This window comes from Drosophila sechellia, unplaced genomic scaffold (genome assembly GCF_004382195.2).
Source record: "Drosophila sechellia strain sech25 unplaced genomic scaffold, ASM438219v1 U_266, whole genome shotgun sequence".
Taxonomy (NCBI): domain Eukaryota; kingdom Metazoa; phylum Arthropoda; class Insecta; order Diptera; family Drosophilidae; genus Drosophila; species Drosophila sechellia.
Window position 1 is genome coordinate 6113 of NW_022611208.1, and position 17763 is coordinate 23875.

Genomic DNA, 17763 nt, shown 5'->3' on the forward strand with positions numbered 1-17763 from the left:
TATATAAAAAGATAAAATTATAGAAACATATATATTACAATAATTATATGAAATTCTTGTTATATTGGTAAAACAAGTATAAATTAAAAATGAAAATATGGATTACGAATGCTATATAAAAATGGCCGTAATCGAATAGATTTTTTACTTATATTTATATATTTAAAATTTTACCCAAAGGCGAAATATTGAATTTTATTCAATATAATAAAAATCATGGAATTATATAAAGTGAAAAATCTATATATCTATTATATTGCTTATTTCGATTCAAAAAATATGAATGGAATATGAAGGAAAAACATTATTCTGGTTGATCCTGCCAGTAGTTATATGCTTGTCTCAAAGATTAAGCCATGCATGTCTAAGTACACACGAATTAAAAGTGAAACCGCAAAAGGCTCATTATATCAGTTATGGTTCCTTAGATCGTTAACAGTTACTTGGATAACTGTGGTAATTCTAGAGCTAATACATGCAATTAAAACATGAACCTTATGGGACATGTGCTTTTATTAGGCTAAAACCAAGCGATCGCAAGATCGTTATATTGGTTGAACTCTAGATAACATGCAGATCGTATGGTCTTGTACCGACGACAGATCTTTCAAATGTCTGCCCTATCAACTTTTGATGGTAGTATCTAGGACTACCATGGTTGCAACGGGTAACGGGGAATCAGGGTTCGATTCCGGAGAGGGAGCCTGAGAAACGGCTACCACATCTAAGGAAGGCAGCAGGCGCGTAAATTACCCACTCCCAGCTCGGGGAGGTAGTGACGAAAAATAACAATACAGGACTCATATCCGAGGCCCTGTAATTGGAATGAGTACACTTTAAATCCTTTAACAAGGACCAATTGGAGGCAAGTCTGGTGCCAGCAGCCGCGGTAATTCCAGCTCCAATAGCGTATATTAAAGTTGTTGCGGTTAAAACGTTCGTAGTTGAACTTGTGCTTCATACGGGTAGTACAACTTACAATTGTGGTTAGTACTATACCTTTATGTATGTAAGCGTATTACCGGTGGAGTTCTTATATGTGATTAAATACTTGTATTTTTTCATATGTTCCTCCTATTTAAAAACCTGCACTAGTGCTCTTAAACGAGTGTTATTGTGGGCCGTACTATTACTTTGAACAAATTAGAGTGCTTAAAGCAGGCTTCAAATGCCTGAATATTCTGTGCATGGGATAATGAAATAAGACCTCTGTTCTGCTTTCATTGGTTTTCAGATCAAGAGGTAATGATTAATAGAAGCAGTTTGGGGCATTAGTATTACGACGCGAGAGGTGAAATTCTTGGACCGTCGTAAGACTAACTTAAGCGAAAGCATTTGCCAAAGATGTTTCATTAATCAAGAACGAAAGTTAGAGGTTCGAAGGCGATCAGATACCGCCCTAGTTCTAACCATAAACGATGCCAGCTAGCAATTGGGTGTAGCTACTTTTATGGCTCTCTCAGTCGCTTCCCGGGAAACCAAAGCTTTTGGGCTCCGGGGGAAGTATGGTTGCAAAGCTGAAACTTAAAGGAATTGACGGAAGGGCACCACCAGGAGTGGAGCCTGCGGCTTAATTTGACTCAACACGGGAAAACTTACCAGGTCCGAACATAAGTGTGTAAGACAGATTGATAGCTCTTTCTCGAATCTATGGGTGGTGGTGCATGGCCGTTCTTAGTTCGTGGAGTGATTTGTCTGGTTAATTCCGATAACGAACGAGACTCAAATATATTAAATAGATATCTTCAGGATTATGGTGCTGAAGCTTATGTAGCCTTCATTCATGGTGGCAGTAAAATGTTTATTGTGTTTGAATGTGTTTATGTAAGTGGAGCCGTACCTGTTGGTTTGTCCCATTATAAGGACACTAGCTTCTTAAATGGACAAATTGCGTCTAGCAATAATGAGATTGAGCAATAACAGGTCTGTGATGCCCTTAGATGTCCTGGGCTGCACGCGCGCTACAATGAAAGTATCAACGTGTATTTCCTAGACCGAGAGGTCCGGGTAAACCGCTGAACCACTTTCATGCTTGGGATTGTGAACTGAAACTGTTCACATGAACTTGGAATTCCCAGTAAGTGTGAGTCATTAACTCGCATTGATTACGTCCCTGCCCTTTGTACACACCGCCCGTCGCTACTACCGATTGAATTATTTAGTGAGGTCTCCGGACGTGATCACTGTGACGCCTTGCGTGTTACGGTTGTTTCGCAAAAGTTGACCGAACTTGATTATTTAGAGGAAGTAAAAGTCGTAACAAGGTTTCCGTAGGTGAACCTGCGGAAGGATCATTATTGTATAATATCCTTATCGTTAATAAATATTTGTTATAATACAAATAAATACAATTTACCAAAATAAAAATATTACAAAATGATTCCACGGAATCAAAAGTTAAAGTCAAAATAAAATGAAGATGGCTTTTATTTTATATGTGGGGCTTGGCAACCTCATAAAAAGACTTTAACATTATTAATGTTGCTGTGCGTATTTGTGGCAGTACTTACTACAACAACGGCGTTTCCTATAAAAACAAATTCTCGAAAATGGAAATCGAAGAAACTAAACTAAATTCGAAAGTAGAAGTCGAATTAAAATAAAAATAATTTTGAATGTGTGGTAATCAAAATAAGTGTGTGTGTATATGGACCATAATATACACGCGTTGCGAATATGTATTGTTCATCTATGTTATGAGCATACGTTGGCTAATGCAACAACCTAAAATATACAATGTTTGTACCTGTCATCCATCAGGTTAATGTTTTATATAAATTTTGCAGTATGTGTCACCCAAAATAGCAAACCATAACCAGATTATTATGATACATAATGCTTATATGAAACTAAGACATTTCGCAACATTTATTTTAGGTATAAAAATAAATTTATTGAAGGAATTGATATATGCCAGTAAAATGGTGTATTTTTAATTTCTTTCAATAAAAACAATATTGACATTATATAAAATTGAATTATAAAACTCTAAGCGGTGGATCACTCGGCTCATGGGTCGATGAAGAACGCAGCAAACTGTGCGTCATCGTGTGAACTGCAGGACACATGAACATCGACATTTTGAACGCATATCGCAGTCCATGCTGTTATGTACTTTAATTAATTTTATAGTGCTGCTTGGACTACATATGGTTGAGGTTGTAAGACTATGCTAATTAAGTTGTTTATAAATTTTTTATAAGCATATGGTATATTATTGGATTAAATAATGATTTTATTCATAATATTAAAAAAGAAATGAAAAACATTATCTCACATTTGAATGTGAAAAACGAAGAGAAATATTTTCTTTTTCAATCAAATAATACTGAGAAATGTCTAGCATAAAAAATTGAAATATTTTTCATCTAGAATTGTCTCTTATTAATGATTCGGAAAAAGAAAAATCTTGGTTTTGTTATTATTCTTCGTTGGTTCGTTAAATGGATAAAAATGACTTTGCTTACAAGAACTATTGGAACTATTTATAACGAATTTAATTGATTGTTTTATCATTTATATATAAAGAATTTATGGCAAAATATAGTTATATATACAACCTCAACTCATATGGGACTACCCCCTGAATTTAAGCATATTAATTAGGGGAGGAAAAGAAACTAACAAGGATTTTCTTAGTAGCGGCGAGCGAAAAGAAAACAGTTCAGCACTAAGTCACTTTGTCTATATGGCAAATGTGAGATGCAGTGTATGGAGCGTCAATATTCTAGTATGAGAAATTAATGATTTAAGTCCTTCTTAAATGAGGCCATTTACCCATAGAGGGTGCCAGGCCCGTATAACGTTAATGATTGCTAGATGATGTTTCCAAAGAGTCGTGTTGCTTGATAGTGCAGCACTAAGTGGGTGGTAAACTCCATCTAAAACTAAATATAACCATGAGACCGATAGTAAACAAGTACCGTGAGGGAAAGTTGAAAAGAACTCTGAATAGAGAGTTAAACAGTACGTGAAACTGCTTAGAGGTTAAGCCCGATGAACCTGAATATCCGTTATGGAAAATTCATCATTAAAATGTAATATTTAAATAATATTATTAAGAATAATGTGCATTTTTTCCATATAAGGACATTGTAATCTATTAGCATATCCCAAATTTATCATAAAATATAACTTATAGTTTATTCCAATTAAATTGCTTGCATTTTAACACAGAATAAATGTTATTAATTTGATAAAGTGCTGATAGATTTATATTATTACAGAGCGTTAATTTTTCGGAATTATATAATGGCATAATTATCATTGATTTTTGTGTTTATTATATGCTCTTGTATGATTAACAATGCGAAAGATTCAGGATACCTTCGGGACCCGTCTTGAAACACGGACCAAGGAGTCTAACATATGTGCAAGTTATTGGGATGTAAACCTAATAGCGTAATTAACTTGACTAATAATGGGATTAGTTTTTTAGCTATTTATAGCTAATTAACACAATCCGGGGCGTTCTATATAGTTATGTATAATGTATATTTATATTATTTATGCCTCTAACTGGAACGTACCTTGAGCATATATGCTGTGACCCGAAAGATGGTGAACTATACTTGATCAGGTTGAAGTCAGGGGAAACCCTGATGGAAGACCGAAACAGTTCTGACGTGCAAATCGATTGTCAGAATTGAGTATAGGGGCGAAAGACCAATCGAACCATCTAGTAGCTGGTTCCTTCCGAAGTTTCCCTCAGGATAGCTGGTGCATTTTAATATTATATAAAATAATCTTATCTGGTAAAGCGAATGATTAGAGGCCTTAGGGTCGAAACGATCTTAACCTATTCTCAAACTTTAAATGGGTAAGAACCTTAACTTTCTTGATATGAAGTTCAAGGTTATGATATAATGTGCCCAGTGGGCCACTTTTGGTAAGCAGAACTGGCGCTGTGGGATGAACCAAACGTAATGTTACGGTGCCCAAATTAACAACTCATGCAGATACCATGAAAGGCGTTGGTTGCTTAAAACAGCAGGACGGTGATCATGGAAGTCGAAATCCGCTAAGGAGTGTGTAACAACTCACCTGCCGAAGCAACTAGCCCTTAAAATGGATGGCGCTTAAGTTGTATACCTATACATTACCGCTAAAGTAGATGATTTATATTACTTGTGATATAAATTTTGAAACTTTAGTGAGTAGGAAGGTACAATGGTATGCGTAGAAGTGTTTGGCGTAAGCCTGCATGGAGCTGCCATTGGTACAGATCTTGGTGGTAGTAGCAAATAATCGAATGAGACCTTGGAGGACTGAAGTGGAGAAGGGTTTCGTGTGAACAGTGGTTGATCACGAGTTAGTCGGTCCTAAGTTCAAGGCGAAAGCCGAAAATTTTCAAGTAAAACAAAAATGCCTAACTATATAAACAAAGCGAATATAATACACTTGAATAATTTTGAACGAAAGGGAATACGGTTCCAATTCCGTAACCTGTTGAGTATCCGTTTGTTATTAAATATGGGCCTCGTGCTCATCCTGGCAACAGGAACGACCATAAAGAAGCCGTCGAGAGATATCGGAAGAGTTTTCTTTTCTGTTTTATAGCCGTACTACCATGGAAGTCTTTCGCAGAGAGATATGGTAGATGGGCTAGAAGAGCATGACATATACTGTTGTGTCGATATTTTCTCCTCGGACCTTGAAAATTTATGGTGGGGACACGCAAACTTCTCAACAGGCCGTACCAATATCCGCAGCTGGTCTCCAAGGTGAAGAGTCTCTAGTCGATAGAATAATGTAGGTAAGGGAAGTCGGCAAATTAGATCCGTAACTTCGGGATAAGGATTGGCTCTGAAGATTGAGATAGTCGGGCTTGATTGGGAAACAATAACATGGTTTATGTGCTCGTTCTGGGTAAATAGAGTTTCTAGCATTTATGTTAGTTACTTGTTCCCCGGATAGTTTAGTTACGTAGCCAATTGTGGAACTTTCTTGCTAAAATTTTTAAGAATACTATTTGGGTTAAACCAATTAGTTCTTATCAATTATAACGATTATCAATTAACAATCAATTCAGAACTGGCACGGACTTGGGGAATCCGACTGTCTAATTAAAACAAAGCATTGTGATGGCCCTAGCGGGTGTTGACACAATGTGATTTCTGCCCAGTGCTCTGAATGTCAAAGTGAAGAAATTCAAGTAAGCGCGGGTCAACGGCGGGAGTAACTATGACTCTCTTAAGGTAGCCAAATGCCTCGTCATCTAATTAGTGACGCGCATGAATGGATTAACGAGATTCCTACTGTCCCTATCTATCAGTGACGCGCATGAATGGATTAACGACGGACGTGTTTTCGTTGCGCTCGTGTACAGATTGCGAAGAACTTGGTTTTCCGTGTTTGGAAAGTAATAAAATCGGTGAATTAGTGCTCCGCGAAAGTCGTGTGCTAATTTTCGTGTGTTATAAACAAGCGGTTTGGAAGTAATTAACAATTAATTGTTGGGAATTTTCCACTTAGCACGTGCTGAAGGCGAACTTACGAGTAAGTTTTTCGAGTAAGCTTTTTGATCAGCTGTCACAAAGCTTATTGGTGGGAGTCACTGCTAAGGTTTGTGTCTAGGGAGAGTTTTAGTGCTACCAGACTCTACCGATAGGTGGAGCTCGAGTTCCAGAGCAACTACCTTTTGTCAGCGAGTAAACGAGCATACGGTTGCTGGCGTCGACGGTAGGTGGAGCCACCATCGTATTTATGCCGATGGAGAGCGACAGCAGCGCGAGTGCCTTGAGCGGAAGTAGTGCCTCGATGAAGTCCAGACGAGGCAGGCGCAGAAGCCATCTGGCATCTAAGAGCTCGGCGCCAACGCAGGCGAAATTGGTTGCCCTGGCATCGAATGGAGTGCCAGAACCCGTTGGGGTACTGGAGGAGCCGTTTTCGTCGCTGGAGGACGCCCGGGCGGCTACGGAGAACGCTGCCATTGATGCTGCCCCCCCCCACGCTGCTGCCACCGCTGCTGATCCTACTGCTGCCCTGCTGCCGACCACACTGCTGCCTCCGCCGTTTTCACTGCTGCTAAAATTGTTGCCACCACTGCCACTGCCGCCACCGCTGCCGCCCGTGCTGGGCAAGCAGCCATGATGGCAGAGCTGTCGGCCACACAGCGCATGGTGAGAAGCAGCTTCCGCAGACTAGGAGAAGTGGACACGGAAGAGCTCTCATATGCTATCAGCCGCTACGATGAGCTGGTGTTGGCGCTAATGCTCCGGTGCGGAGAGCTGGAGACGCGGCTTGCTATGCCGCCACCGCCGCGCCGTCGTTGAATCTGTTGAAAAATACGGCCGCCAATGCTCCCCAGATGCAGCAGGTTGCACCCATCGCTGCCCCGCGGACTACCAAGGTCCGCGAGACGTGGTCAGCGGTGGTGAAGTGCGACGACCCTGCGCTATCGGGGAAAGACATAGCGGAAAAGGTGCGAACGATGGTTGCACCCTCTCTCGGAGTCAGAGTACACGAGGTCCGTGAGCTCCGTCGAGGTGGTGGTGCGATCATTCGCACTCCTTCGGTGGGAGAGCTGCAGAAGGTGGTCGCTTCAAAAAGATTCGCCGAGGTTGGCCTAAATGTGGCACGGAATGCGGCCGAGAAGCCGAAGGTCGTCGTATATGACGTCGACACAGCTATCGGCCCTGAGGAGTTTATGAAGGAGCTCCACGAAAACAACTTCGACAGCGAAATGAATCTGGCCCAGTTTAAGAAGTCAGTGCACCTGGTGACCAAGGCGTGGTCGGTAGCTGACGGCGCCACAGTAAATGTGACGCTGGAGGTTGACGACCGGGCGATGGCGAAGCTTGATGTAGGTCGTGTCTACATCAAGTGGTTCTCATTCCGATGCCGGTCACAGGTCCGCACATACGCCTGCCACAGATGTGTGGGTTTCGACCACAAGGTCAGCGAATGCCGGCAGAAGGATAGTGTCTGTCGCCAGTGCGGGCAACAAGGCCACACTGCGGCAAAGTGCCAAAACCCGGTGGACTGCCGGAACTGCCGCCACAGAGGGCAACCCTCGGGGCATTACATGCTCTCGGAGCGTTTGCCCGATATACGGGGCGTTGCTGGCGAGGGTGCAAGCTAGACACTAATGTTTAGCTTCATCCAAGCGAACTGTGGCCGAGGCCGAGCTGCGACCATCGAGCTCGGAGTCCGACTCAGGAGATCGGAGTCTATGTTCGCGCTGGTGCAGGAGCCGTATCTCGACGGGGACGGAATGGATGTGCTGCCTGAAGGAATGAGAATTTTCATCGATCGGCGAGGGAAGGCAGCCATCCTAGTGGATCACCAGGAAGCCATCTGTATGCCAGTGGAGACCCTCACCACAGATTATGGCGTATGTCTGGTCGTGAAAGGGAGTTTTGGCTCAATCTTCCTTTGCGCCGCATACTGCCAGTATGATGCACCTCTGGAACCGTACATCCGGTACATGGATGCGGTCCTGCTGCAGGCCAGCAGAACCCCCGCAATCCTGGGCCTCGACGCGAATGCAGTGTCCCCCATGTGGCTTAGCAAACTCTCTCGTCATGCCGAGGGGCAAGCTAACTACAGACGGGGTGAGCTGCTGTCAGAGTGGATGCTGGAGGCAAGAGTCGCCGCCCTAAACCAGTCAACAGAGGTGTACACGTTCGATAATTACAGAGCTACAAGCGATATCGACGTGACAATCGTCAATGAGGCAGCATCTATGTGGGCCACATATGAGTGGAGAGTGGACGAGTGGGAATTGAGTGACCACAACATCATTACTGTTGTGGCCGAACCAACTACCGCGCGCGCAGTTGAGAGCATAGCTCCTGTGCCGTCCTGGAACTTCTCCAATGCACGTTGGCGATTGTTCAAGGAGGAAATGGTGAGTAGAGCAGCCGAACTTCCGGAAAACTTCTCAGAGTCGCCGTTGGACCAGCAAGTTTCGACCCTGCGCAGTATAGTACATAATGTATGTGATATTGCGCTGGGAAGAAAGTCCATCCGATTGCCCAGCAGGAGAGCACGTTGGTGGACTGCCGACCTCTGTGATGCAAGGCGCGAAGTCCGGAGACTTCGTCGCCTACTTCAAAATGGAAGGCGTCATGATGATGATGCCGCAATAGAGCGTGTATTGGTCGACCTGAGGCGGGCCTCAGCCAACTACAAGAAGCTCATTTGGAGGGCGAAAATGGATGAGTGGAAACGCTTCGTGGGAGATCATGCCGACGACCCATGGGGGCGCGTCTATAAGATTTGCCGAGGCCGCAGGAAGTGCACGGAGATTGGGTGCCTCCGCGTGAATGGCGAGATGATCACCGATTGGGGTGACTGTGCACGAGTGCTCCTCCGCAATTTCTTCCCAGTTGCGGAGTCCGAAGCACCGACTGCCATCGCGGAGGAAGTCCCACCGGCCCTCGAAGTATTCGAGGTTGATGCATGTGTTGCCCGGTTGAAGAGCAGGCGCTCTCCCGGCTTGGACGGCATTAATGGCACTATCTGCAAGGCAGTCTGGCGCGCCATACCCGAGCACCTTGCATCGTTGTTTTCCCGATGCATCCGATTAGGATACTTTCCCGCTGAGTGGAAGTGCCCACGAGTTGTCTCGCTGCTCAAAGGGCCAGATAAGGACAAATGTGAGCCCTCCTCATATAGAGGAATATGCTTGCTACCAGTCTTTGGTAAGGTGCTCGAGGCCATCATGGTGAATCGTGTGAGAGAAGTTCTTCCGGAAGGCTGCAGATGGCAATTTGGATTTCGCCAAGGACGATGTGTGGAGGATGCTTGGAGGCACGTGAAGAGCAGTGTTTGTGCCAGCCCGGCGCAATACGTGCTCGGCACATTCGTGGACTTCAAAGGAGCATTCGACAACGTCGAATGGAGTGCTGCACTCCGCCGACTAGCCGACTTGGGATGCCGGGAGATGGGCTTGTGGCAGAGCTTTTTCTCCGGCCGAAGAGCAGTGATCCGAAGCAGTTCCGGTACTGTGGATGTACCGGTAACTAGAGGCTGCCCGCAGGGGTCAATCAGTGGCCCATTTATCTGGGACATACTGATGGATGTACTGCTTCAGCGTCTCCAGCCGTATTGCCAGCTGAGTGCATACGCGGATGACTTGCTGCTTCTCGTCGAGGGAAATTCCCGAGCTGAGCTAGAGGAAAAAGGTGCAGAGCTGATGTCCATCGTAGAAGCGTGGGGAGCGGAAGTTGGCGTTACCGTCTCGACCAGCAAGACGGTAATAATGCTGCTGAAAGGTGCCTTGAGACGTGCGCCTACGGTGAGGTTTGCTGGAGCGAACCTTCCGTATGTGCGTAGCTGTCGGTACCTTGGCATCACGGTCAGTGAAGGAATGAAATTCCTCACGCACATAGCTTCGCTTCGCCAGCGGATGACCGGAGTCGTTGGAGCATTGGCGCGTGTGCTTCGAGCCGACTGGGGCTTCAGTCTCGAGCCAGGCGGACCATATATGACGGACTCATGGCACCTTGTGTGCTGTTTGGTGCCCCGGTATGGTATGACACCGCCGAACAGGTAGCCGCCCGGAGACGACTAGCCTCCTGCCAGAGGCTAATCCTGCTTGGATGCCTTTCGGTATGCCGAACAGTGTCCACAGTGGCACTGCAGGTACTTGGCGGAGCTCCCCCGCTGACTTGGCTGCTAAGTTTTTAGCGGTCAAGTACAAGCTGAAGCGTGGATACCCGCTGGAGGAGAACGACTGGCTATACGGCGAGGACACTACGTGTCTAAGCTGGAAGCAGAGGAAGACTCGCCTAGAGGAGTGCTTGCTGCAGAATTGGCAAAACAGATGGGATGACGACAGCGAACAGGACGGGTGACGCACAAGTTCATCCCATACGTCACTCTCGCCTATCGAGATCCAAGCTTTGGATTCTCGATGAGGACGTCTTTCCTGCTGACAGGTCACGGGTCGTTTAACGCATTTTTGCAAGGGAGAGCCCTCAGCGATACCACTGCTTGCGCTTGTGGTGATCCATATGAGGACTGGATGCACATATTGTGCGCTTGTCCTCTATATGCAGATTTGCGAAACCTCGATGGACTTGGAGTGCAGCGCCTTGGCGAAAACTGGACCTTCAATAGAATCCTGGAAGATCAGCAGAGGATTCAACGGCTGGCAGCGTTTGCGGACGAGGTGTTCCGTAGGAGGAGGGGTATTAGCCCAAAACTTCGCCGTGTGGTTAGCGGGCGAGAATACTTCCACAGCCCGCTATTGCTTGTCGTAAGAGGCGACTAATATAGCGACTGGTTCTCTAACCATGCTTGTCGGAGCAAAAGGAGGAGGCCCACCGAGCCTCTCTTTCGGTACACGGGTTGTGCTGCTCCAAGACAGCACATTGAGGTAGGCCCCCTGGTGGGAGTATCGTGGTGGCTGTGGTTGATACCCATATCGCGGTAGAGCCTTCGTGTTCGACGTTTGAGTTACGTGCTAGTTGCGCAAAACTCGGGTGCTGTGACCCAGAGATCAGTAGAGATTTTAGGTAGATCTCGCTCCTCAGCAAGGGGGAGTGCTTGCCCGGCAAGCAAGTACTCGAATTGCTACCGGGGTGGTCGCTATGTACATAGCTATAGCTTCCAGTCCGGGACGTTTGTCTGGCGTATCCAGACTCATGCACCATGTTGATACATGCACCACTTGTGGGTTTCAGGGTGTCGTGGTTGTAATCCCTTCGTGTGGAACACGCCACGTAAAACAAGTTCGGAGAGGTCCGAAAGTCACTGTCCCTATCTACTATCTAGCGAAACCACAGCCAAGGAACGGGCTTGGAATAATTAGCGGGGAAAGAAGACCCTTTTGAGCTTGACTCTAATCTGGCAGTGTAAGGAGACATAAGAGGTGTAGAATAAGTGGGAGATATTAGACCTCGGTTGGTATCGTCAATGAAATACCACTACTCTTATTGTTTCCTACTTACTTGATTAAATGGAACGTGTATCATTTCCTAGCCATTATACGGATATATTTATTATATCTTATGGTATTGGGTTTTGATGCAAGCTTCTTGATCAAAGTATCACGAGTTTGTTATATAATCGCAAACAAATTCTTTAATAAAACGATGCATTTATGTATTTTTGATTTGAAAATTTGGTATAACTCCAATTACTCAGGTATGATCCAATTCAAGGACATTGCCAGGTAGGGAGTTTGACTGGGGCGGTACATCTCTCAAATAATAACGGAGGTGTCCAAGGCCAGCTCAGTGCGGACAGAAACCACACATAGAGCAAAAGGCAAATGCTGACTTGATCTCGGTGTTCAGTACACACAGGGACAGCAAAAGCTCGGCCTATCGATCCTTTTGGTTTAAAGAGTTTTTAACAAGAGGTGTCAGAAAAGTTACCATAGGGATAACTGGCTTGTGGCGGCCAAGCGTTCATAGCGACGTCGCTTTTTGATCCTTCGATGTCGGCTCTTCCTATCATTGTGAAGCAAAATTCACCAAGCGTTGGATTGTTCACCCATGCAAGGGAACGTGAGCTGGGTTTAGACCGTCGTGAGACAGGTTAGTTTTACCCTACTAATGACAAAACGTTGTTGCGACAGCATTCCTGCGTAGTACGAGAGGAACCGCAGGTACGGACCAATGGCACAATACTTGTTCGAGCGAACAGTGGTATGACGCTACGTCCGTTGGATTATGCCTGAACGCCTCTAAGGTCGTATCCGTGCTGGACTGCAATGATAAATAAGGGGCAATTTGCATTGTATGGCTTCTAAACCATTTAAAGTTTATAATTTATTTTATAAACGACAATGGATGTGATGCCAATGTAATTTGTAACATAGTAAATTAGGAGGATCTTCGATCACCTGATGCCGCGCTAGTTACATATAAAAGCATTATTTAATACAATGACAAAGCCTAGAATCAATTGTAAACGACTTTTGTAACAGGCAAGGTGTTGTAAGTGGTGAGCAGCTGCCATACTGCGATCCACTGAAGCTTATCCTTTGCTTGATGATTCGATAAATAAATGATTTTTTCCTGTAGCCAAACACCTCGTCATCAATTTAGTGACGCATATGATATTGTCCCTATCATATAATTAATATAAAGACTTAATGGATTGTGTCAAGTTGCCAAACACCTCGTCATCAATTTAGTGACGCATATGATATTGTCCCTATCATATAATTAATATAAAGACTTTAATGAATTGTTCAAGTTGCCAAACACCTCGTCATCAATTTAGTGACGCATATGATATTGTCCCTATCATATAATTTTTGATATAAAGACTTTAAAGAATTGTATCAAGTTGCCAAACACCTCGTCATCAATTTAGTGACGCATATGATATTGTCCCTATCATATAATTAATATACAGACTTTAATGAATTGTGTCAAGTTGCCAAACACCTCGTCATCAATTTAGTGACGCATATGATATTGTCCTTATCATATAATTTTTGATATAAAGACTTTAAAGAATTGAATCAAGTTGCCAAACACCTCGTCATCAATTTAGTGACGCATATGATATTGTCCCTATCATATAATTAATATAAAGACTTTAATGGATTGTGTCAAGTTGCCAAACACCTCGTCATCAATTTAGTGACGCATATGATATTGTCCCTATCATATAATTAATATAAAGACTTTAATGAATTGTGTCAAGTTGCCAAACACCTCGTCATCAATTTAGTGACGCATATGATATTGTCCTTATCATATAATTTTGATATAAAGACTTTAAAGAATTGTATCAAGTTGCCAAACACCTCGTCATCAATTTAGTGACGCATATGATATTGTCCCTATCATATAATTAATATAAAGACTTTAATGGATTGTGTCAAGTTGCCAAACACCTCGTCATCAATTTAGTGACGCATATGATATTGTCCTTATCATATAATTTTTGATATAAAGACTTTAAAGAATTGTATCAAGTTGCCAAACACCTCGTCATCAATTTAGTGACGCATATGATATTGTCCCTATCATATAATTAATATACAGACTTTAATGAATTGTGTCAAGTTGCCAAACACCTCGTCATCAATTTAGTGACGCATATGATATTGTCCCTATCATATAATTTTGATATATAGACTTTAAAGAATTGTATCAAGTTGCCAAACACCTCGTCATCAATTTAGTGACGCATATGATATTGTCCCTATCATATAATTAATATAAAGACTTTAATGGATTGTGTCAAGTTGCCAAACACCTCGTCATCAATTTAGTGACGCATATGATATTGTCCTTATTATATAATTTTTGATATAAAGACTTAAAGAATTGTATCAAGTTGCCAAACACCTCGTCATCAATTTAGTGACGCATATGATATTGTCCTATCATATAATTAATATACAGACTCTAATGAATTGTGTCAAGTTGCAAACACCTCGTCATCAATTTATGACGCATATGATATTGTCCTATCATATAATTTTGATATAAAGACTTTAAAGAATTGTATCAAGTTGCCAAACACCTCGTCATCAATTTAGTGACGCATATGATATTGTCCCTTTCATATAATTAATATAAAGACTTTAATGGATTGTGTCAAGTTGCCAAACACCTCGTCATCAACTACTATATTATGGTTGCGCCGACCTCTCATATTGTATTCTCTTATGTGTTCATAGGATTTTGACAATTATACGAGTAAATTAAATAATATACATATGAAAATGATTAATTATTATATGTATAAGGGAAAAAATGATGAAATATTCCCATATTATCTTAGTATTATAGAGGAAAGACCGTTGCCGACCTCTGATATTGTTCAAACTTATGTATTTATATGATTTTGGCAATTATATGAGTAAATTAAAAAATATACATATGAAAATGGTTAATTATTATATGTATATGGAAAAAATGCTAAGATATTCCCATATTCTCTTAGTATTATAGAGAAAAGCCATTTAAGTGAGAGGGTATAGTAGTGTAAACGACCGGAATTACGACAGAGGGTTCAAAAACTACTATAGGTAGGCAGTGTTGCCGACCTCTCATATTGTTCAAAACTTATGTATTCATATGATTTTGGCAATTGTATGAGTAAATTAAATAATATACATATAAAATGATTAATTATTATATGTATAAGGAAAAAATGCTGAAATATTCCCACATTCTCTTAGTATTATAGAGAAAATCCATTATAGTGAAGGGTATAGTAGTGTAAACGACCGGAATTACGACAGAGGGTTCAAAAACTACTATAGGTAGGCATGGTGCCGACCTCTCATATTGTTCAAAACTTATGTATTCATATGAATTTGCAATTATATGAGTAAATTAAATAATATACATATGAAAATGATTAATTATTATATGTATAAGGGAAAAAATGCTGAAATATTCCCACATTCTCTTAGTATTATAGAGAAAATCCATTATAGTGAGAGGGTATAGTAGTGTAAACGACCGGAATTACGACAGAGGGTTCAAAAACTACTATAGGTAGGCAGTGGTTGCCGACCTCTCATATTGTTCAAAACTATGTATTCATATGATTTTGGCAATTATATGATTAAATTAAATAATATACATATGAAAATGGTTAATTATTATATGTATATGGGAAAAAATGCAGAATATTCCCATATTCTCTTAGTATTATAGAGAAAAGCCATTTAAGTGAGAGGGTATAGTAGTGTAAACGACCGGAATTACGACAGAGGGTTCAAAAACTACTATAGGTAGCAGTGGTTGCCGACCTCTCATATTGTTCAAAACTTATGTATTATATGATTTTGGCAATTGTATGAGTAATTAAATAATATACATACGAAAATGATTAATTATTATATTATATGGAAAAAATGCAGAGATATTCCATATTCTCTTGTATTATAGAGAAAGCCATTAAGTGAGAGGTATATATGTAAACACCGGAATTACGACAGAGGTTCAAAACTACTATAGGTAGGCAGTGGTTGCCGACCTCTCATATTTTAAAACTTATGTTTATATGATTTGCAATTTAGAGTAATTAATATATACATGAAAATATTAATTATATGTATAAGGGAAAAAGCTAATATTCCATTCTTTAATATAGGAAAATCATTATAGTGAGAGGTATATGTTAAACGGAATTACGACAGGGTTAAAACTATATAGTAGCAGGTTGCCGACTCTCATATTGTTAAACTATTATTCATATGATTTTGCAAAAATAATTAAATATAACATATGAAATTATTATATGTATATGGGAAAAAATGCTGAGATATTCCATATTCTCTTAGTAAAAAAAGCATTATGATATAGTAGTAACGACGAATTACGACGGGTCAAACATATAGGTAGCGGTGCCGACTCATATGTTCAAACTTATGTATCATAGATTTGGCATGTATAGTAAATTAAATAATACATATGAAATGATAATATATATTAAAAAAAATGCTAAATACCAATTAATAAAGAAAACCATATAGTAGGTATATGTAAACACCGAATACGACAGAGGTTCAAAACTACTAAGTAGCAGTGGTGCCGACCTCTCATATTGTTCAAACTTATGTATATATGATTTTGCAATTATATGATTAAATAATAAATATATGAAAATGTTATTATATGTATATGGAAAAAATCTAGTCCATATCTAGTAATAGAAAAAACCATTATAGGAGAGGTATAGTGTAAACACCGGAATTACGACAGAGGTCAAAAACTACTATAGTAGCAGTGGTGCCGACCTCTCATATGTTCAAAACTTATGTATCATATGAATTGGCAATTATATGAGTAAATTAAATAATAAACATATAAAAATTAATATATTATATGTATAAAAAAAAAAAATAATCATATTATATGAATAATGGAAAAAAAAATGAAATGTTCCTATAATCTCTTAATATATAGAGAATAGACCGTATGTTGGTGCAAACGGAATTGAAAATACCCGCTTTGAGGACAGCGGGTTCAAAAACTACTATAGGTAGGCAGTGGTTGCCGACCTCCCGCATTATTCGAAATATTTATTTCGGATTATGTTTATATTGGTTACATAAAATAAAGTATATTATTATCCGTACAAATTTGTTTCTCAGTTCTATAGAACACGGGACTTGGCTCCGCGATAATAGGAATATACGCTTTTAGATAATATCGTTGAAACAAAAGTCAAGTTTCTATTATATATAGAATAACAAATCGTTTCCATATATTATCGTTAATTTTGGAGGCAGGCAAATATAATTTATTACCTGCCGTATAGTTGGATTATTATATCGTTACGGTATAATACAAATATGGATTCTTATGAAAGAAATATAAAATATATATTAAATGTGGAAATATTATCATATGCGCTTGGTTTATGTTATATTACCAGAGAGATATATGAAAAGAGATAAATTTAAATTATCTTCAAAATGCAAATGATTTAACTTAATATTTATATGGTTAAACAAAATTGTACATGTGTGGATACAATAATTATGTATGTTGGAAATAAAATGATATTTTATAATGAAATATGTATATATAAAAAGATAAAATATAGAAACATATATATTACAATAATTATATGAAATTCTTGTTATATTGGTAAAACAAGTATAAAATTAAAAATGAAAATATGGATTACGAATGCTATATAAAAATGGCCGTAATCGAATAGATTTTTTACTTATATTTATATATTTAAAATTTTACCAAAGGCGAAATATTGAATTTTATTCAATATAATAAAAATCATGGAATTATATAAAGTGAAAAATCTATATATCTATTATATTGCTTATTTCGATTCAAAAATATGAATGGAATATGAAGGAAAAACATT

General features: G+C 40.4%; 1 non-coding gene and 2 pseudogenes across 1 annotated transcript; all 3 read left to right on the forward strand.

Annotated features, from left to right (window-relative positions):
* The first annotated feature begins 306 nt into the window (after positions 1–306).
* LOC116802989 lies at positions 307–2297 on the forward strand. The gene has a single exon (XR_004363296.1). It is a non-coding gene; the product is annotated as a small subunit ribosomal RNA (ribosomal RNA).
* Positions 2298–2984: 687 nt separating this feature from the next.
* Positions 2985–3137, forward strand: LOC116802988 (annotated as a pseudogene).
* A 419-nt stretch (positions 3138–3556) lies between these two features.
* LOC116802991 lies at positions 3557–12956 on the forward strand (annotated as a pseudogene).
* Positions 12957–17763: the final 4807 nt, after the last annotated feature.